The following is a 23040-nucleotide window of genomic DNA, read 5'->3' as shown; positions in this document are numbered from 1 at the left end:
TGATTATCAATGCTTTAGAATCCAACGCCTTTACTAAGAGATTATAATTACATGTAATTTAGAGTGTAAACTATTTCCAATATAAAAATCCCACTTATTAGCTAAGGAGTGCAGTATCAGACACTCTCTACTGTGGCTTCACTGCTAGGGACTGCCTGTTCCTAAGCCCAGAGCATGGTCAGAGTTTTAAGTAACTGTTCCCCACAGTCAAATATAAGTGTAACAACTTTGCCAACAGAAAGAAAAATCTCACTTGTTTTAGTTCTCACAAAAAAAAAAAAGAAAGAAAGAAAACATAGAACAACAAAGGACAGAAGGGAAGAAAGGAAGAAAAAAGAAAAAACCTAAAATAAACTCAAATTGGTGGCAGGAAAAATATGCATATACATAAACATTACCTTAAAAGTACACTAACAACCAAGTATGATGGCTCACTCTTTGACCCAGGCACTCAGGAGGCAGAAGCAAGAAGATCTCTGGAGTCTGAGGCCAGCCAGATCAACACACACAGTAACTTCGATCTCCATGAGTCTAAGGCTAGCCAAATCTACATAGTAAGTTCAAGGACAGCCAGAGCTCCACTGAGACCCTGTCTCAAAGATAAAAACACACTACAACTAGATCTCTTCTGCTCTGACTCCGTGATCATTCAGAATTCTTCTGCCACTTACTTATGTACTGTAGTCTGTTTCATTGCTACTACTGGCTAAAGCATACACAATGCTATATTCACACAAATCTGCTTTCAGTGACAAGAACAATACTCAATATTTATTTCAAATATATGACAACTAAGTATGTTATAAATGAATGACTTACACAAAAACAAATCAGTTGTAAACATGAACCTCAGACACCATGTAGTACATAACAGGCCTCCCACACTATTTACACAGGAAATTATATACTGTTTAGGATTTGCTTCAAAATATTATGGGTGGGCTACAGTGAGCATCAAGGAGTAGAGACGAAATACACATGAAGCGCTTTCCAGCACAATGCTGCTACATGCTGAAGTTGTATGGACACGTGGCTCTTTATCCTTGTTCTACTGATAAACATCCTGTAAAGTCTGCAAACGAAATACAAAGGGAAGCAGAGGAGGACATGTCAGCTTGGGTCTTAAATCCCAGCACTGGAGAACCAGAGGCAGAACAAGGGGTTCAAAGCCAGCCTCAGCTACAGTCCAGCCTGCATGACATGAGGGTCTTTCTCTGTAGAAAGACTTCTGTTTTCTGTAACGAATAATGGTATGGTAGGAACTATTTCCAAAATAAAAAAAGAGTAGCAGATGCACATATGCACAAAAAAATATGGCTTCAATAAATTACATACACACATACAAAGAAAAGTCTTAAAAACATCTTCTACTGCTGTCCTGTATGTTGCACAGAGCAATTGACACACAGATCCCAATCTATAGAATGGTCTACAATCCATACTAGTCTTTTAACCTAAGCTCACAGCACCAAGTTCAAAGTGAACGGGCATCACAGAGGCAGCCGCCACAGCCGCACCACACATGCACCAATCACCTGCACCAATCACCGTGCCTATCAGGGCTGCAAAAGCTAGGAAATGCCCTCCACAGGCCTCGTCCTGCTCCCTGTGTTAAGGTGAGGACCCTGGGAGAGAAACCAGTGTTTTCACAATCCCATATGTGCCTAATTTAAAGCAGACATGCTTGGCATTACGAAAGTGAAGCCACGAGCTTTTACTGATGTTAATTTTAATGGCCATGATCCAAAGAGTTCCGGCTACAAGTGCAGAGGGAAATCTTGATTTCTTATTTAGACAGGCTCAAATCATTACTTGACACTCTTAAGTTTTCCTGCATATAATTTTTATTTATTTTATGGAGGGAGAAAGTTTTCCTTTTCTTCACTAAGAGAAGTGAGTTAAAGGAGCCGTCTCCAGGGAGATGTTCAGTGAGCTGCTTTCCACAGAGTACTAGGAAGACACAGAGGAGTATCAGAGCAAGCAACTCTCCGAAAGCCTCCGCTGACAGACTATGCGCACCGTCTAGATACCACCAGGGCCACACTTGCTTTGCAAACACTTCTGAGAGCATTTGGCATCAGTTTCTAGTAACCCCACAGAACCAGACTTCCTTGTTTTTTCAGTAGTATTTCAAAACCTTGACACATTTACTGAGCTATTTTTGGAAGACTTCGGTCTGTCTACCTTCAGGGCTCATGATGCAAATATATAAAAGCTACAGGACATCCCTTTAGCTACAAAACTTGGCAGGCTTCCTGGGCCTCCAAGAAAACTCCAATTAGCTACTTTATTACCAGCAAAGGAGCAGAATAGAGAAGGGAGCACTGAACACGGGGCCTGGCCAGGCCGGAGGCTGCCATCACTGAACTGCTGAGTGGCTTCCATTTAACATCTTCCTTGCTTGCCTCTTACCTGTCAGAGCTACTGAACAGAACTTAAAAAAAAAAAAAAATCTTAAAAGTAAAATGATTAAAATGTTCTAGAGAACATTTCTGTTGGAAAAAATTAACTTAAAAATTAGCAGATATATGTATATGTATGTATATATATATCTGCTAATTTTATCTGCTATATGTATGTATGTGTGTGTGTGTGCGCGCGCGCGCGCGTGTGTGTGTGTGTGTGTGTGTGTGTGTGTGTGTGTGTGTGTGTGTGTGGTTTTTTTTAAAGAGAACTAACGGGCATACTAGGTACACACATAATCCCAGCACTAAGCAGGCTAAGGCAGAAGAGCTGAGCTGCCAGGGAGAGCCTGTGGAAGAAGGGAAGGGAAAGAGAAGACCATCCAGTCAGCACATAGCTTTACATGTCACCAAGAGAAAAGAGGACTGTATAAAAAACCTTCCTTGGAACCTACCCAAGGCGACTCTTAGAAGGGTTTGGTTTTGTTGGTTTTTTGTTTATTTATGTGTGTTGACATTTGCCCATGTGAGGGTGTCAGATCCTCTATAACTGGAGTTACAAACATCTGTAAGCAGCCATTTGGGCAGCTGAGAATCGGACCCGGGTACTCTGAAAGCAGCCAGTCCTCTTAACATCTAAGTCATCTCTCCAGCTCCAGGTCTTGTTTTTATTTGAAACAGGATCTCCTGTAGCCAAAGCTAACTTAGAACATGCTATGAAGCAGAAAATGACTTTGAATTTTGCCTCTGTCTCTAATTATAGGCATGCATCTCTTTTAGCTTCAGTAATTTGTACAAATTTGTGCACCCATGTTATAATTTTTCCAAATACTGTATTAACTACTTAATGTCTGTCTCTAGGTCACTTTAAAATGTATATCTGCTTCCAAGTTAGGCTAAGTAAAAGAAATGAAGTAAGGGTTAGAAACAATTGTACATCTTTACAGTCAAAGAGTTAAAAAGAGTCTATGCAACACCTCAGTCATTGCTACATTTCAGGGAGACACTGTACTATTTAGAACCTGCACTATCTTCTCATAGAAAAAAAAATAGTGTTTGAATTTATAAACTTCTGAAACCCACTGGGCAAGTTAATATAAACTACACACTTGCAGCCCTTAGCCCTTCCTAGGCAGCCCAGAAATACTGCCACCCCTGCGCCAGGCTTTCCACAATCTCTGCTTCCACATGCATAGATGTAGACCTGCACACTTGTGCACACTCACATGTGCATACACACACACACACACACACACACACACACACGAGTGTAAGATGGAACTGAGAAACTGTTTCATGTCTAAGCCTAATGGCAGGAATTTTATAGCTTCTAACACAGCTGAACTAAAGGCTGATACCAAGAACACCAGCCAGATGGGACAAAAGCAAAAACATCTTCAGGATAAAACGTAAAAGACTGTTTAAAAGTATTTTTACAGGCCTAATCAAAGCACTTTACACTGCTCATCTTTCAAAGTTAAAGAATGGGAAAGAGTGTGAGTCTTATGAAAAGAGATTAAAACAAGCTAACTCTAATCGAAATGTAAAGTACGTAGCTATATCAATTATATATACAAGAAACTGGAATGAAGAGACATCAGCAAGACTGCATAGGCTTCTCAAGTGTTCCCTCAATGAGACATCGACTAAAACAACTCTTGATGCACAAAAATACCTGCACATGAATCAAAGAAACCAGACAGTGGCTGTTAAATGTCTGTGGAACCAAGGTCTTGACTCCCAGCATGTCCTGTTCCCTCAGAAAATACAAAAGGCTTTAACAAATAATAAAATGAAAAGTATTTCATCATTTTCTTCAACTCAAGAAACAAGATAATTATGTTTCTTAGAGACCAAACACACCAAAAAACAAAATCAGAAATATTGAAACTAGCAGCCACTGGGGAGCTGCCAGTTGTCAGAGTCTGGGCACTGGCCTGCCCTCTATTTCCCTTGTATCCCTACAGCATGCCTGATGTTCTAAGTCATGCCAAAGTACTCTAGGGAGTACCATTTCCACTGTAAATTAAATAGCCAAGTGTAAAACCACATGGAGGAAAAAGCTGGTTGGGAAAGGGAGAAAGCTACACTTTATTTTTATGCTTTATACTCTGGCACATTTTGCTAATGTTGGAAAAGCAGATGAAGAGCATTACATGGAAGGCAAGAGGTCATTCTCCACTTGAGTAGGAGGTTGGCTCTGTGGTGCACTTGCAGAACATGCAGCCCTGCTTCCATCACAAGAATCACATAACCCAAGGCAGTGCTCAGTCATGGCGTCCTTGTTACTCAGTGCTTCAAGATCACATAGCAGAGAAGAAATGACGGGGCCCAAAGCCAGCCAAGAAAGCAAGCCTATCTCCTACAGATGCCCACAGCCTCCAAAACGAAGTCCAGTTCTTAGGCGCAGCATCAAATAACTTATATAACTACTAGCCCCAGTGGACAAAGCTAACATCCAGCCAGCACGTCCACTGGGTGCCATGAATAAGTCAACCCTAACCTTCATCTGTAAAGTGAACTGCATACCACACTAACATGTATAAATACAGTCTAAACAGTCTTCTTTCTTTTGGGTTTGGTTTTCTGGGGCTTGCTTCTCTCTTTCTTTTCTAACATACTATTGATTGTGGATGAGACCTCGATTATGTACATATAGAAGAAGGCAGCCCATCAGACTGAATGAATGCATCTGTGCCGTGGCAGCATCAGAAGCTTGAGGGCCACAGACAAGGAATATGGCTCAGTGGGTAAAGGTGCTTGCAACCAAGCCTGAGGGTCTGAGTTCAACCCTAAAACCCGCAAGGTTTAACACCTATGAGTTGTCCTCTAACAACCACAGTGCTCTGCCCGTGGTATGTACAAACCTACATACATAAGCGTAAATGCACACACAAAATAAAGGTAAAAACTAAAGTCAATAAAAGGTATTGAATAAAAGCCTACACCTATGGAATAATCTCACAGAAATAGGAAAGAAGGAGAGAACTGGGACGATTTTCTAGATCTAATTATAGATCAAAGAGAATTCAGGGTACAGGAATAGGTTAACTACATCACAGGGATGAAAAGAGCGAAATTCACACTGTGCTTAGTACACCGGACAATCAATTATGTTTCTTCAACAAAATGCACTGAAAGGAAAAATCGGAAATAAAGAGATAAATAAATCTTAAGGGCTATAAAGACTAATTGTATGTACAAATCTTAACTGCATCTTCATACAAAGAAATTTTTTTTCTAAAAATCACACTTGAAAGACTGGAAAGATTAATGGTTAAGAGCACTTGCTATTCATGCACAGAACCCAGGTTCCATCCCCAGTTCCCACAGCGGGTCACTACTGTCTGTAACTCTAGTTCTAGGGGATGCAACATCCTCTTCTAGCCTCCACAAGGACCAAGAACACATGATGTACAGACAGAAACGCAGGTCAAACATTCATACACATAAAACACATTTCTAAAATGACACTGATTAAATTAACACTTAACTAGTTGAGTATGGTGGGTATATACCTATAATCTCAAAGTTGACTTGTGAAGCGGGAAAATCACAAGTTCAAGGCCATCTTGGGCTACATAAAAGAATGTGAGACCAGACTAAACAACAAAAAGAATTTGAAGCCTATGTGGGCTACCCAGTAAGCCCCTGTCTCAAAACTTCCCACTTTAAACATTGACACTTAAGAACATCAAAGACCTGCCGGGCGGTGGTGGCACACGCCTTTAATCCCAGCACTTGGGAGGCAGAGGCAGGTGGATTTCTGAGTTCGAGGCCAGCCTGGTCTACAGAGTGAGTTCCAGGACAGCCAGGGCTATACAGAGAAACCTTGTCTCAAAAAAAAACATAAAAAAAAAAAAGAACATCAAAGCCCATGGGGCTGAAAAGCTGGTTCAGGAGTTAGGAGAACAGACTGCTCTTCCACAGCACCTCAGTTTCTATCACAGAGCCTATAGCAGGCAGTACACAGTCATCTGTAACCCAGCTCCAGGGGACGTTTACAATGTCTTCTGGCCTCCAGAGACACCCACAAGCACTGTGCACATAGTAGCATGCAGGCGCACACACAAGCATGCACTTACTTAAATACAAACCAATTTAAAAAAGAAACAAACTAGAAAGCAAGACCTTAATGCTGACAGACAACTTGGTAGCTTTAAGAAACATTCAGTGTAATGACGGTATTCCAATTAACATTATAAAAGTGTACTGTCATGTAAAACTGAAAATGAAACAAAAATTACAATAAAACAACACTGAAGTTTTTCAAGGGCTGGAACTGAAGCTCAATGAGGCCCACGTAAATCGGGGATGGAGGCTTCAGAAGCCCTGTATTCTCAACACTTGAAAGGTGGAAGCAGAAGGAACAGAGGCTCAAGTTCACCTTAGTCTACCTGGTGAGCCTGGGATACATGAGACCTTGTCTCAAAAAGGTTTTGAGCCAGGCAGTGGTGGCACACGCCTTTAATGCCAGCACAGAGGCAGGCGGGTTTCTGAGTTCGAGGCCAGCCTTGTCTACAGAATGAGTAGGCTACACAGAGAAACCCTGTCTCGAAAAACCAAAAAAAAGAAAAAAAAAGTTGTTTTTGAAAATGTATTATATACAGAAAATAAGACTTAACCCCATATCAAGATGCTGCCTGAAAATGTGAACGTTGGTTGCTCCAGTCTTTGACTACGACATCTGGTAATGACCAAAATGACCAAATAACCAGATAATTAGTTCACCGTGTCCAGAGATGCAAGAGGCTGTCAGACTTATTTTGTGAGCATTTCTCCAGGGTGTACACATTGTCTTCCCCATCCTCTGTAAGTCATGCAACCCCTGTTCTTTCTCAGCATTGCAGGGACAGCAGCACTGCTTGCCCATATAAGCCTCCACCTCCTCTCCTTTCTCCCAAACTCTGCAATCCCTAAGACAACAGGAAAAACTGTTTTACAGACTGCCTCACCAATGGTCTGAACTGAGGGGCTGGCTGGCTCAAAGGATCAATGAAAAACATCACGTTAAAAAGCCAAGAAACATAAATCAGGCTGTGGGCTAAGGAAGTCTAAAACTAAGCTTCACAGAATGAAGCAAATTGTAACCGAGGAAGTCTACAGCCAAACCAGAAAGGGAACGATTCCACACCTTATGACTGAGGGCTTACTGCACAGTGGATATTGATCAACCATGACCCTGATGGTAACCCAAAAGAAACACTTCACAGAGGGAGAGGCCCAATAGGAAGGAAAGCCCTACGTAAGCAACGTCACTGCAAGGTCACAGAGCCTCGCCTGTCGTCGGTTCAACTGCTGTTTAATAAATGGAGAATGAACCCAATAGTTGGTTCACACGATGCAAATGAAGAGGTCTAGAGAAGAGTTTCTTAGCCTGTGGGTGAAGATCCCCAGAGCCTGCATGCCAGACATTTACATTACGATTCATAACTAGCAAAATTACAGTAATGAAGTAGCAACAAAATAATTTAATGGTTGGGGGTCACCACAACATGAGGGTCAAAGCATTAAGAAGGCTAAGAACCACTGCTCTAAAGGTAACATGAAAAGGAAATGGGGAAACTGAGTCAAAAGAGTTATCATAAAAAATAATGCAAGCTCTGTAGGGCTGATGGTCCTTCCAGTAGAGGCGAATGGAACCAGTATTACCACTGTCCTCTAAGTTTCCCACCCAAAATAGAAGCATTTATATTAGATTTCTGGTTTCATAATACTGGCAGATAGCTTAAAATTAAACACTACACTGGGGGAATGTATATCTGCAGGTTTATTTCACATATAATGCAAGGTACTGGATCTATAAAACTTTGGTTTTAATGTGTTGTTTGCCAGAGCTTAAACAACCAGTAAAACACCCACTTACTACAAGCCTTATTTCAACAACCTTACTTCAACTACAGAGAAAAGAAGTTGTGAGATAGCATATGCACACTTCAGACTCAGGATCCGTTACCTCTGGCAACACCACAAAAAGACTACATTCTTCCCGTATTGTTGAAACCAGATCCCAAGAGAATCACAGTATACATGGTACTTTGTGCATTATCTTAAAAAAAAAAAGTGGGCAAGATTAAGTTAATAGTTTTGTAAAAGTCTAAAAACTCTAAAGATACTGTACTAAAAATAGCTTTTAAAAGGCATTCAAAGCATAAAAAATGCCAGCCCCATATCAGACCCTGCTTCCACACAGATAGCTGGTTCCTGACGACTGCAGAAAATGTGCTTACCACAAGCAGCACACTAGCTCTTTTCATAGCCGAGCAAACAACTCTCACAGATGCCAGGCACTACGTGAAGCATTTTAAAACACTGGCTTGTTTAATTCTCATATCACTCTATGAAATAGGTATGATTTTCACACACACACACACACACACACACACACACACACACACACACACACACACCATTAAAGAAATGGCTTTGTAAAATATTTTGCCCAAAGTCCCTGGCAGAATGTCAGCCTGGCCAACACCACCCAGCGTGGACATGTTAGTGGCCTTCTCTAATTATAGTTCTACCCAAAGAAACTTCTGAGGAAACAAAAGCAGTCGTTAAACTCACAGGTAACAATACAAGTGGATAAGATAGAATATCAGAACCCGGCTTCACCTTGACAACAGCACAGAGAGATCCACTGGAGAATCCAATGGAAAGGAGATAACTACAGCCAGGCAGAAGAGGAAAAAAACAACAGTGACAAAGAACAACCTTACAACAAAAAGAGAGATAAGAAAAACAGCATCTCAGGCGGATTTCTGAGTTCGAGGCCAGCCTGGTCTACAGAGTGAGTTCCAGGACAGCCAGGGCTACACAGAGAAACCCTGTCTCAAAAAAAAAAAAGAAAGAAAGAAAGAAAGAAAGAAAGAAAGAAAGAAAGAAAGAAAGAAAGAAAAAGAAAACAGCATGTCTCACACTCTGACTTCCTAATCTCCAACATTTAAGAATTAGGTCCGGGATGCAGCTCAGCTGTACAGTGTGTGCCCTGGCTCAGACCCCAGCACCACATAAACTGGAGGCTTAAGGTCCCTCCTCAGCCATATATCACATTCAAGGTCAGCCATGTCTACACAAAAACTTGTTTCATACAACAGTAATTATTACTTAAAAATAAGTGCCGAATTAGCAATTTGAAACCTCTTCTGATCCCCCAAATAATCTCATATTCCTATTTCTGTCTTTCTCTATGTTCCCCTTACCTCTCAACCTCTTTCCTGCACTCACTCAAACACAAACAGAAACCATCTTCTTTTCACCGCCTGAGGCACACCCCAAGCAACACATTCTCACTAAGCCCTCAACCCTCAGATCAAGAGTATAAATTAAATTGTCTAAGCACTTCTGACCAAGTCTCCCCAGAGTGGAGGATGTGTGTGTGTGTGTGTGTGTGTGCGTGCGTGTGTGTGTGTGTGTGTGTGTGTGTGCATTCTTAAAAATTAGCCTCTTTGGATAATGGGGGGGTAAAAAGAACAGTAGCAAACATAAATCACATCTGAATACCTTCAAACTACTGAGACATCGACACACACTGTCAGAAGATGGTGATTCTAAAACAATGGGTGAACTTAACACTGCTGTAAAATCCTGATGGGGTCAGCTCCAAAGCTCATCCAGAGACCTAGAAACCCAGAGTTAGGATCTGAAAAGCACGCCTGGGTGGTAGATGAGCCTACGTGCCATTTTTTAGTTCACCTTAGAGGGTGCTAAATGAAAAAAAAAAAATGCTAAAATGGAAAAAAGTTCAGTTATCTGAACGAAGCCTACTTAACATCACTAAGCGTATGAAAATAACTCAAGGCCCATCTGAGGGGAAAAACCCAAAAGAATATGAAGGCACTGAGAGTATATAAAGACCTGACTTGGGATCTGAGATGACGTTATAAAAAGAAAACTCAAAAAACCTCTCATCTTTTACAAAAATTCTAGTTATACTAAATAGACCTTAACTATTCCTCAAACCAAGGAGACGGTGTACAGATGATTTACCATCCTAAACATGAAAAATACCCATCTAAGCCCCTACACTGATCCCAAATCCAATCAGTAAACAAGGGCAACTATGTCCAGCCATGTTTTAATATGTACATGATGGTTCTACATGAGCTATAACCAACCTCTACAAAGTTGGCTCAAGTTTTCAAAGCACACAACTGGAATCCTGGCAACTGGAAAGAAGAGGAACAGAAGTTCAAAGCCAACCTCAGCCACATGGTAAGATCAACACCGTTCTAACCTGTATGAGACCCTGGGCTTTGTTGTTGTTTTGGTTCTTTTGGTTCTTTTAGAATTTTGTTTGGATAGTGGGTTGGGTTTTTTAATTTTTGTTTTTTGTTGTCATTGTTGTTTATTGTTTGCTTTGATTTGTTTTGAGACAGGACCTTTCTACATAGCCCTGGCTGTGCTGAAATTCACAACATAGACCAAGCTGACCTTGAACTCACAGAAATCTGCTGGCCTCTGCCTCCCAAGTCTGGAATTAAAGGCATTAAAAATATACTCAAAAAGATTGGAAAGACTGTTCAAGCAGTTAAGAGCACTTGCTGCTCTTGCAGAGAATCCAGGTTTGATTTCCATTACCCACTGGGCTTACAACTGCCCGTAACTCCAGTTCCAACAGAACCAGCACCCTCTTTTGGTCTGTATGAACATCAGGCACCCACATGGTGCACACACATACATTCAGGCAACATAATCACACACATAAAAGTAAACCTTTAAAAATATACAAAAAAGATTCAATGAATTAATTTTCTACTACCGATTCACCATCTATATGTAAAATATGTAAAATAAGTGGTGTGTATGTGTAATCCCTTCTATCTCATACAAAATACATGTACTTTATAGAAAAACTACCCTCAAAAAGTCATACCTGTCAACTTTTTCAAGATGCATTAGGGATAGTTTCGTGTTTCCTCACTAACTTACTTGTGGCCCCTCAGCAAGTACACTACTAATAGGTGCTGTGCTGGCCATGTCCTTTAGCTAATGACAGTCATTCAATCTTAGATTTTAGTTTGGGACACTGCCCAGAGAGACAAATGATAGAAATCTTCCGAATATCAAGTTACTGGTTCATGCTAAAACATGGTACTCCCAAAGGATGCTCTGTCTACAATCTGTGTACAAACTCCCATTTATTCAGGTCTCCCAAAGAAGCTAGAAATGTTTGTGTGGGAAGGGGGAAAGGGACAGACCTAAGGGTAGATTTGCTGACTCTTAAAAGTTCAGCCCTGAGATTCCAAGATTCTATAAAAGAGCAGTAAATTAGGGTTTGGCTAGTATTTGCTGACTATGGAAGCCAGAATAAACATTTACTTGAGGCTTTTCCATCTGTGGGAGCACCCAGTGGTTAGGTACAGCAACCCTAATCTGGAAAGAAAACAAAACAAGCAAATGTTTCTAAATAAAGGTGGGGTGGAGTGGATAGGCACATTTCCTTTGTCTCCTCCAATAAACACTTCAGAAAAGCAACATGCCACTTGATGAGATTGATCTCTAGAAACTTCTGCTGCCTTATTTAAAAAAAAAAAAAAAAAAAAAAAAAAAAAAAAAAAAAACAACTAGCAAGCCCTATTTTTCAAGAATGTCTACCCACAGCTATCTCAGTTCAAGTAAAGAAAAAGCCCATGCTTTACTGTAGAAATAAAAACAAAAAATCAAACCTCCTACAATGTAAAATATGAGCCCCACATTCCTAAATAATATGGCAAAGATCCAGCTTTTGCAGGTCACTAGCCACAGCATTATGGGGTTATGATTCAGAGCAGAACTAAACGTTAAGCATAACTACACAGAATTGCTAGTTATGGAGAAAATTTACCAATAAATATTTTAGTTGAGGGCTGCTTTCTCATCATAACTATTTTTAGTTGAAAGCATGTGGTTGGGTAGCCCACGTGGATATGGTTCTGATTTTTTAAATGTCTATTTTTTACATTCTGGTCACTGGTTAGGTTTTCTAAACTTGATTCTTTAGAACTGGTAATTTGGAAGGAGTAAACCACAAGAACATTACATTAAAAAGCAGAGGACACCAGGGTCACCAGCTCAGGTCAGCTGAGCCAGGAGGCTCTGAGTCCTCACAAATCTAAAGATGGGTCCCTCTTGTCCAGACTCACACATAGCATGAAATGTACACAAATAAAATGTCCTAAAGCCATGTCTCCAGGTATGGCAAACTTCTGAGGTTCCTTATTTTTCTGTCTGCAGTTATTTTGGGGGTGGGTTGTGGGCATCCATTCAGATTCTTCCTGGAAAGTTCCAAATGGGCTTCTTTCTAACTGGACCTAAAAATTTGGATTTTAAAGATCCATAATCAGTTATCATAAAACATCCCAGAGCAGTGTACACTTCTTACACAGAAACGTGTCACTGAAACCCTATTGTGTGGTGTTAAAAAACAGCATTGCTTCCGATTCTTTTTAACAGTCCCCCTCTAACTAGACTTCAAGAGGGTTGATAGCTCAAACCATCCACACTTTTTTTCTTGCACACAGTGTCCTACTTCTACTAGAGGTAAAAGACTGAAGAACTCTTAGGACTAGATCCTTCTTAAAGGAGAGAAACTGTCCTCCTATTCATGAGCAGCCTCTTGTTCTCAATAGGCAGTTTGCAAGCAAGTCCACTGCTGACTTCAGTGGGAATTCTGCCCCAGAAGTGAGGAAGACAGAATAGGATTAAATTGGGCAAACTTCACACCACTGATCCAACTCCTCCAGTTCTCCAAAGGGTATAAAGACCTCTGAGGTTTGATGGTAGCTCTTAAACCAAGTTATAGAAATGATCGCCCTAGCCCCAACAGGTGACATAGACTTTCTCTCTCTCAAAGTTATGTCAGATTAGCAGTCTCATGAGAGAGCTGCTGGTGCTTACCAAGATCCCGGTAACACTGCAAGGCAGCCTACCAGTGGCTGCAACAGCAACCAGAGATTTCTCATAGCAGGAGCCTGCAAACAAACTGAATAGCACAGGAAAACCTATACAAACACCGAAACTTCTAAACCCCATTTCCCACAGTCAAGAAACAGATCTAGTTTTCCTCAAATCCACAGGAATGTCTGACAGGGTAGACTAAAATGCTGTCAATGCAGAGTTATAAGGCAATGAAGAATACAGAGATAATGTACTCCTACCAAAAAAAAAAAAGGAAAGAAGACAAACAGGAAGGACTGAAGAAAAATAAGTGGAGAAAACTGAGACGGTTTTTGTTTTGTTTTTTAGCTAATCACAGAAACAAGAACATACTGCCCTGCACACCCCACATGTCACATGCAACAAAGTTCAAGAAACAGAGAGAATCTTGATTCCCAAAGGAGGAAATATAAGTAGAACTCCCCTAGGTGCCACCTAGCCTACCACTCTCCCAGGAACCTTAAAAATCAGGGACAGCTGTTCAGGTGACAGATTTACTGAAGGGCTTCCTCATTTTGTAAGGAAGGCTCCACGAAGACCACTCCCCAAAATAAGACACTGGGGCAAGGGGGCGCTCTTCTAACTTCCCCCCAAATAAATAAATAAAACTTGGCCCCGCCTGAGGCTGGCGTCTGGGGACACTTAATGACTAATGTCCACCGCAGACGTCTGGGGTTGAGGATGGGGGATCCAGAGATGCCAACCTCAATGCCACCGACTCCGTTATTTCCTCCTCGTAGCCCCTGCCCTGCAGCTCACCTAAACTGCTCCCACCCCTCAGCTGCCAGCGACCGAGAAAAAGAAGCCATCGGATCGGATGACCTGGTATCCGGGCTGGAAGGCTCGCCTCAGAAAACGTGCGAGTGTGCCCTCCGCTCCAGACGGCACAGCGGGCGGCGGGGGAGGCGGGTCGCCCGCGTGGGCCCGACCTGCGGCGCGCGTGGGGCTGGAGGGCTGGCGCTGCGCCCTCCCTCCCCGAATCCCGCAGAGCCCACGCGCGCCGCGGGCCTGCATCCGGCGACCCCCCAGGAGGGAGGGCGCGGCGAGCTCCCCGCACCCGGGACGGAGCCGCACGCCTTGGCAGGGCCCCGGCGCGTGAGCCCGGGGACAGCGCCGCGGTCCTCGCCGGGGAAGGAGCGAGAAGGGCCCGCAGCCGCCCCTTCCCCCGCCCGGGATGGCCGTCCGGGCTTCCTGCCGGGGTCGGCTTCCCGCCTGCAGCGTGTAAGAACTCCGCCCGCCACCCCGCGGCCCGCTAGCCTCCTTACCCGGACACCGCCCCTCTCGAGCTTGCTCGCCCCGGGAACACGTCCCGCTCCAGCCTCGGACGCCGGTCCTTCGCGCCCGCCGCCTCCACCCTCCTCTGGGTTTCAAATTGAAATTCCCTGGCTGGGGCCGTCAGAGAACTCACCGCGCAAGCCCCGCCCCTCCCGGCGGAAGCCCCGCCCCTCATCCCCCGCCCGGCCCGCCCCGGGCGCGGAAACCCCCGCGGGCAGGCCGCGCCCCCACGGCCAAAGCCACGCCCCCGGCGCCGGCTGGCGTGGGAGGGGGGCCTTACCGAGGGGTTCGCGCGGCTCCCGGGCCCAGTGCCCTGCCGCAGGGGTGCGTTTCGCCCTCGGAGCGACCCTGGAGATAATGACAGCCGGCGCACGGGTGCGAGGCGTTCTTTCTGAGAATCCTGGCCTTAAATGCCCTCTCAACTTCTAAAAGTTCTTTCTTCGGAGTGCTTTCACTAACCAAACCTTCACTGGGTGCCTATTTCGTGGGAGCCGGTAGAGCAGATCCAGGAAACCGAATAAGGAAAGCTGGGTTCCCCCTCATTCTGCAGTGAAAGAAGTGCTTTCACAGGAAAGGCTTGAAAAGAATCCATTTATTCTTCCTGTGGGAGAGGCAGGAGAGATTGGGTAAACCCCGTGGAAGAGAGGAACTTTGATGCTCTCAGCCTTAAGAGTCAGGATTTCTCCAGGCAGAGGATTGAGAACCTAAGTTGCAAAGTATAATGGGGATAAGGTAGTGACAAGAAATTAAAATAAAAAATTTATATATATATATATATACACATACATAGATATATATCTATGTATCTATATCGTGGAAAGTTTTGCGCATGCGTGCAGACAGAATCTCCCCCGGGTCTTTTGTATAATTAGACCTCAATCTCTTCTACTTATTTCATCTTTTCTGAGCATTGCACGCCAAACTGTCAGAGTGGCAGCCCACTGCCTCCAGCATCTGCACCCCATCCCTGTGTTCTTCTAGTCATTTGCTTCCTCCCACCTCTAATAAAATCCTTAATGATTCACCCTGCCAATTTCTTTCCTAAACATCGTAAAATTAGCAAGATCAAATTAACCCTTGTAGCAATGCCTTGCGTGTGGATAATACTTCCCAGGTCATGACACACATGCGGGTGTTTTATCGGCTGGTCCTCACTATGAAAAGGGTACCTACATCAAAAAGAAAAGAGTTAGGGAAATAAATTACTTGCTAAAATCATCCTTGTAAATAATAAAACTATTGCGATAGTAGCTAGCACTTGCTGTGTGTCAGGAACTTGAGTTGACTTAGTTAAACTGCAGTCTCAGATGCTAAGTACACAAGGAAAGTTTGATAAGGTGTGTAACACATACTAGAATCCTGCTTACATACATTTCTAGTTTAAAGATGCTTAGAATAATTGGTGTTCCTTTTCTGTTGCTATGAGGAAATACCTGAGACAGATAAGTTAGAAGAGATTTGCTCATGGTGCCATAGGTTTCTGTCTGTGGTCACCCAGTCCTTTACTTGGGTGGATGGCAAGGCATCATGGCAGGGAGCACATGGAGCAAATTACCTTATGGAGTCTGAGAAGCAAAAATTGAGACTGAGGTCCTAATATACCTTCCACTGACATACACCCAGTGATCTAACTTCCTCCAACTAGGTCTCACAGCAGAAGTATCATCAACTGGGACCAAGCCTTTCAACAGAGGACCTTCATTCAGGGAAAGAATTAAGACCTGGGCCACAGAGGCAGCTCCCATTAACCAAACTTCAAGATCCAGGACTTTCCAGGACCTTGAAACTATATATCTGTAATTTTGATTCCATATTAAGAATAAGACATAAGTTGTTTTCATTTTTGTTTGTTGAGACAGATGTTCACTATGTTGACCACTGTACTAGCTGGTTTTGTGTGTCAACTTGACTCCAGCTGGAGTTATCACAGACAAAGGAGCCTCCCTTGAGGAAATGCCTCCATGAGACCCAGCTGTAAGGCATTTTCTCAATTAGTGATCAAGGAGGGAGGGCTTATCGTAGGTGGTGCCATCCCAGGGCTGGAAGTCTTGGGTTCTATAAGAGAGCAGGCTCAGCAAGCCAGGGGAAGCAAGCCAGTAAGAAACATCTCTCCATGGCCTCTGCATCAGCTCCTGCTTCCTGACCTGCTTGAATTCCAGTCCTGACTTCCTTTGGTGATGAACAGCAATGTGGAAGTCTAAGCTGAATAAACCCTTCCCTCCCCAACTTGCTTCTTGGTCATGATGTTTGTGCAGGAATAGAAATCCTGACTAAGACAACCACACTTGTCTAGAGTTCCTGGGCTCAGGTAATATTCCTACCACATGTAGCTAAGACTGCAGGTTCATACCAAAAGTTGAACCTGAGTTTGAGGCCTATAAAACCTTGATCCACAAAGCTACAGAGGTGGCTTAATGAGAACCTGAAATCAGATGCCAATATCCAGGGAGCAGCCAGGTATAATACTGCAGGTGCTTATAACTCTAGCACTTTGAGGTCAACACTGAGGGATGAGTGAAGCCTGCAGACAAGCGGCCTAGGCCAAAACACAAAAGGACTAAGTTCAGAGGGTCCCTCTCAAAACAAATAAGACCAAAAGTGATAGGACAATTGACACTCTTCTTTGGGTGTCAAATACAGATGAATAATTTTTAAAATACCAATGCAAACTTGTAAAATGATCATATGAATAAGTGATAAAATATAATGTTATTGTAAAAAAGCTTCTTATATAATATTCTCTGCTGCACTCTGTGAGTCATTTCTACATGTTTTTTTTTTTTTTTCAGGAGGAGATACTGAGACTCTTAGGTAGCTTTACTTGATGGTTTTATGTCAACTTGACAAAAGCTAGGGTCATTTTAGGAGAAGGAATCACAATTGAGAAAATGCCTCCATCAGATTAGTCTGTTTGCAAGCCTGTGGTGCATTTTCTTGATTGACGACTGATGTGGGAGGGCCCTGGTCAACCTGTGCAGTGCCATCCCTGGGCTGACGGTCCTGAGTGCTATAAGAAAGCGGGCTAAAGCCTGAAGGTGGTGCATATCTTTAATATCAGCATTCTGGAGGCAGAGACAGGCAGAGCCCTCTAAGTTAATGGCCAGCCTGGTCTATAGAGTAAATTTCAGGACATCCAGGGCTGCACAGAGAAACCCTATCTCAAAAGAAAGAAAGGAAGAAAGAAAGAAAGAAAGAAAGAAAGAAAGAGAAAGAAAGAAAGCAATTTCTTTTGGTCATGGTGTGCTTTATCACAGTCATAGAAAGTTAACAGAGACAGTAGCCCATACTTGCCGTGGAGTCTGCTGGTAGCAAAGGTTGCCTCCACTTTTTATAAGTTGTAAGTATAGGCATGTGCCATTGTACCCAGCCCTATATTACTTTTAAAGGATATTAATAAGATAATTATATCCATAAGTACTCTTATGTGGGAGCCAAAAAGATTTGCCTTGAAGAAATGATTTAATGTCATTAAAAAGTTATTACCTTTGTGTGTGTGTGTGTGAGAGAGAGAGAAAGAGAGAGAGAAAGAGAGAGAGAGAGAGAGAGAGAGAGAGAGCTGCTGGCCTTGGGAATTTCAGATATCCATATAATAATCTTTTGATCAAAACCACACCTCATTCATTCCCTCCCCCAAACTCCTCCCCTAATCTCCCCATGACTTTTCTCTCTCAATGTCATGGCCTCTGTGGGAACAGGGAACAGGAAGTAGGGGGTGAATGAAGATGGAGTCCACAACAGTGCCCAGGATTGAGACTCCGAAGACCAGCACCAGAGTTCAGATCTAACTTTCTTGTTTATTACACAAGCTTATATATAGCCTTTTAGCCAGTTAGGGTATGTTTATATATGCAAGGGCAAATCCAGGCATAACAGATGTTGTTTAGCAGAATCTGACTCCCCTGACCAAGAGCCAGGGAAACAGCCACCGCCCTGGCCTCGGATCCTACGTGTTGCCTCATTGGCTTGCCAGGAGCCATGTCAGATCCTTCACTGTGGACAGTGGATCAGGACTATTCAAGGAGTCTCGGAAGCTTGTGGCACCTCCCTCTCCGTCCCACCTATTACTCCACATCCCCCACAGCCTCTCTTCTTTCAAAGAAAAATGTTTCCTGTTTTTAATTTTATGTATATGGCTGTTCTGCCTACATGGATGTTTGTGTAGCATGTGCATGCAGTGTTCACAGAGGTCAGGAAGAGGTAGCAAATCTACCAGGGTGAGAGTTACGAGTTGTAAGCTACCAATAGCTACCGGGAGTTGAACCCAGGTCCTCTGGAAACAGCAGCCAATACTTTTAACCGCCCAGTCATTTATCTCTCTAGCCTTGTGGGCTCTCTTTTTCATCTTCTTAAAGCTTCTGAGTGCACTTAGTCCTGCCACTGTGTGTGCTTGGACTAAGGGCCACTTACTAGGCAATAGGGATGAGCTTCTAGGCTGGCTGGTACCAGTTTGGTTTCTCTGTGTCCTATGAAGCAAGTAGAGTCTTAGCATCAAATTCTGAAGGCTAAGTAACTGTCCTGGTTAGTCCTTATTGGCATAGTCTAGAAACCTGGAAAGAGGTAGCCTCCATTAAAGAACTGCCCAGATCACAATGTCCTGTGATCACATCTGGAGTGACTCATGATAGATCTGGGTGCGCTTAGCCCACTGTGAAGGAGCAAAGCCTAGGCAAGTGGTCCTGAGCCAGTTGATCATGAATCAGAGAGCTAGGTAGTAAGCAGGATTCCTCCATGGTCTCTGCTACGGTTCTTGCTTCCAGGTTCCTAACCTAGTTCCTGTCCTGACTTCTCTCGGTCATTATGTGGAAATATAATCTGGAAAAACAAAAAAACAAAAAACAAAAAAAGGAGGGGGGTCTGGTGAGATGGCTCAGTGGGTAAGAACACCAACTGCTCTTCCAAAGGTCAAGAGTTCAAATCCCAGCAACCACATGGTAGCTCACAACCAGCCATAATGAAATCTGATGCCCTCTCCTGGTGCGTCTGAAGACAGCTATAGCATACTCATTTATAATAATAAATAAATCTTTAAAAAAAAATTTCTTCTCTCATGTTGCTTTTGGTCATAGCATTTGTTACAGCAACAGAACAGTAAACTAAAACAGTAATGAGTGGCTATGGCATTAGAGTGCAGTGTTTGAGAGTCTATAGGACTGCACTGACAACTCAGAAAGAGGTGACAGAGAGGTGGCACAGTGCCTTTTGTTTAATATCCCATGGTGCCTGGGAGAAACGTTGCCCCACATATCATAGGATGTAGGTATAAATTTTTTGCAACCTATTTTTAATTATCATTTAACGTCTCCTCTTGCCCACCACCCAGAAGAGGTAGTAGAGAAGCTATTAGGATATGGAGGAGGTGGGCCTGTTCAGCAGTAGTTCTTTAGGGTCAGGCTCGATCTTTGGTTCTTTAGGGTCAGGCTCGATCTTTGGCAGCAGCTCAGTCCCATAGTGAACACCAAATTCGATGCAGACCAGCCCTCTTGGCAGGCAGGCACCACACACATGAACCAGCAGCTGTCGTTCAATCCTGCAGAAACTGCTGAAGAAACTGCCGGTCGGCGATGTCAGGAGCAGTTCAATGTGTCACCGGTAGCAGAGATCAATAACACTACGTAAGGCAAACCAATATACACGTGCCATTATCAAAGAATAGCAAGGCGAAGCAAACCAAACCAAGACTCAGTGCTCTTCTCCCACTGTCTGTGGGGTCATATTTATACTCCTTTGTCACGGGTCTTTGCGTGTGTTTGTCCTATCAAAACATCCTTTCATCTGTGTCTGTTTCAGGAAAATATTCTTTCCTGTGTCTGCTCCAGGAAAACATCCTTTCACTTTTGTGTCCCAGCAAAACATCATTTGACATAATTGACTTTCCAAAGAAACTAGGAGTTTCCACTTCAATAAGATAAATGCACTTAAACACTTTTTGATTTTGTGTGTGTGTGTATATATGCATATATATTATATAATATATATAATATTCAACAAACAGAATAGCTATTTTAAGATATATTTCATTGTTATGTCTCCCTTTTTATTTCTGGTTGTATTAATTTGAATACTGTCTCTGTGCCCTCTGGTTAGTCTGGCTAAGGGTTTATCTATCTTGCTGATTTTCTCAAAGAACCAGTTCCAGGTTTTGTTGATTCTTTTTTTGTTTGTTTTCGTTTTGTTTTGTTTTGTTTTGTTTTTGAGACAGGGTTTCTCTGTGTAGCCCTGGCTATCCTGGAACTCACCCTGTAGACCAGGCTGGCCTTGAACTCAAAAATCCACCTTTGTATATTTATTTTTGTTTCTACTTGGTTGATTTCAACCCTGAGTTTGATTGTTTCCTGCCATCTACTCCTCTTGGGTGTACTTGCTTCTTTTTGTTCTAGAGCTTTCAGATGTACTGTTAAGCTGTTAGTGTAAGCTCTTTCCAGTTTCTTTTTGGAGGCACTCAGAGCTATGAGTTTTCCTCTTACCACTGATTTCATTGTGTCCCATAAGTTTTGGTATAATGTGTCCTCATTTTCATTAAATTCTAAAAATCTAAATTAAATTCTAATCTATTTTATCTTAACCATTAGGATAAGACAAAAATCTCCAAGTAGTTAATTTGCATTTCCCTTGTGGGTGAGGATGTAGAAGTTTTTGTAAATAGTTCTTAGTCATTTGTACTTAAAAAAAAAAAAACCTCTCTGTTCAGTTCCATGCAATTAGTTCCAACAAATTATTTGTCTTGCTCGAGTTGCTTTTAGTTCTTTATGTGCTCTGGATGTTAACCCTTTGTGAGACGAACAGCTGACGACGATTTTTCCGCGTTCTGTAGGCCGTCTCTTTGCTTGCTTGCTGGTGACTTTTGCTGTACAGGTGTTACTGTTTTCTTTTGCTTTGCTTTAATTTCCTGGGGTCCTACTTATCAATTGTTGGACTTAATCCCTGCACTACTAAGTCCTATCCGGAAAGTCCTTACATGTTCATGTAAGCCAAGGCATAGTCCCTACTTTTCTCCAGTAATAGACTCAGGCTATTGGGTCTTGGGCTAAGATCCTTGAACCATTTGGTTCTACCACAACCACAGTACAAGTGCTGGGATTACAGACATGAGCAGCCACTCCCATCTCATTCGGTGCTGGGGATGGAACCCAGGGCTTTGTACATTTGTACTGGGTTACTTTTTAGGACTGCATTTAGAAAGAAGTCTATAGCACCAACTAACATTCAGTTGTTTTCATGTGTATGTATTTGCTTTATTAATTACTTAATTATTTTATTGAATATGTAGTAGTGTTTTGCCTGCATATATCTCTGTGCATCACATGTATGCCTGGTGCCCATGGAAATCAGGAAAAGGCATCTATGGAGGTCAGGAAAAAACACTGGATCTCTTGGAACTGGAGTTACAGACAGTGGGCTGCCATGTGGTGTTACGAATCATACCTGGATCCTCTGGAGAGGATGGAGAGCAGCCAGTGTTCTTCTCAGGGCCTCGCTCAAGCCTGTTTGCTCTTTTCTTTTTACTCTTCCTTCTTTCTTTCTTTTCTCTTCTTCTTTCTTTCTATTTTTATTTTTTCCTTTTCCAGACAGTCTTTAACTGTATTGCTAAGTCTAACTTCAGGCTCATGATCTTCCTGCCCCAGCCTCTCAAACGCTGTGGCTGCCAGCTGCAAACCCGATGTCCAGGAGTACAACATTCATTAGGATGAGCAGACTCAGTGAGAACCTGGCAGACTAGAGACGGATATGTGTTCCAAGAACTTGAAGGTTGTAAAGAAACAGGGTGGGAGATATTAGCAAACAACAGGTGGCTAATGCAAGCAAGGAAACCTAACAGGGAGGCGAAGGGCATTTGGACAACACCCTAAATAGAAGGTTCTCAGCAATGCACGAAGACTGAAACACTGCTGGAATTGGGATTCAAGGGCAGGCATTGATCCTCAGGAAAACAGACCAGTAATAATAACTAAATCTCCCTAGACTAATCAGTAACAGTCAAAGGACTGACCCAGACCAAAAAGACAGGAATTCAGGTACAAGACCTGAGAGTTAATTCATCCAAAGGTACCACCAGGTCAACTGTGAGCACCATGAGCAGCAAAACCAGTCAAGCATAGACAAGCCATGTACACATGATCTCCCCAGTGGCCTTACTAACTCCACAAGTTTGGAAAGAAAGCTGGTCTATACTACTACCATATTAGGAATTCATATGTGTGCCTCTGAGTACCTGGCTCAAGCCAGAGAAACACATTGTAGGGGCTCTGGGTTGAAAAATCAGCCCCTGCTTTGCATGGTACACAGACAGGAAGACCTGATAATGCAGTTTTCTACTATGACTGACTCATATGTCCTCAAGCTTACATGCAGACAATCCCAATTCAAGACAAGCAACCAAGACACCATTCAAATATTCCAGTAGAAGACGCTGTCATGGCTACCTGTTGGTGGAGTTTCAAAACTGTAA

The 23040-nt window shown here is 42.8% G+C and overlaps 1 protein-coding gene across 16 annotated transcripts in view; it reads right to left on the bottom strand.

Moving 5' to 3' along the window:
• Positions 1–14764, bottom strand: part of Epb41l2 (erythrocyte membrane protein band 4.1 like 2) — a 177774-nt gene extending 163010 nt beyond the window's left edge. For 4 of the 16 annotated variants that reach the window (XM_031380632.1, XM_031380636.1, XM_031380639.1 and 1 more), the window contains exon 1: positions 14585–14764. The gene's annotated coding sequence lies outside the window, so the exon portion shown is untranslated. The remainder of the gene's footprint in view (positions 1–14584) is intronic. The other 12 variants (XM_031380629.1, XM_031380622.1, XM_031380628.1 and 9 more) reach the window with 5 other exon arrangements.
• Between the last annotated feature and the right edge of the window lie 8276 nt (positions 14765–23040).

The sequence above is a fragment of the Mastomys coucha genome, unplaced genomic scaffold (genome assembly GCF_008632895.1).
Source record: "Mastomys coucha isolate ucsf_1 unplaced genomic scaffold, UCSF_Mcou_1 pScaffold2, whole genome shotgun sequence".
Lineage (NCBI taxonomy): Eukaryota > Metazoa > Chordata > Mammalia > Rodentia > Muridae > Mastomys > Mastomys coucha.
Note: the sequence above shows the minus strand (reverse complement) of the source record. Positions and strands in the feature narration are given on the sequence as shown.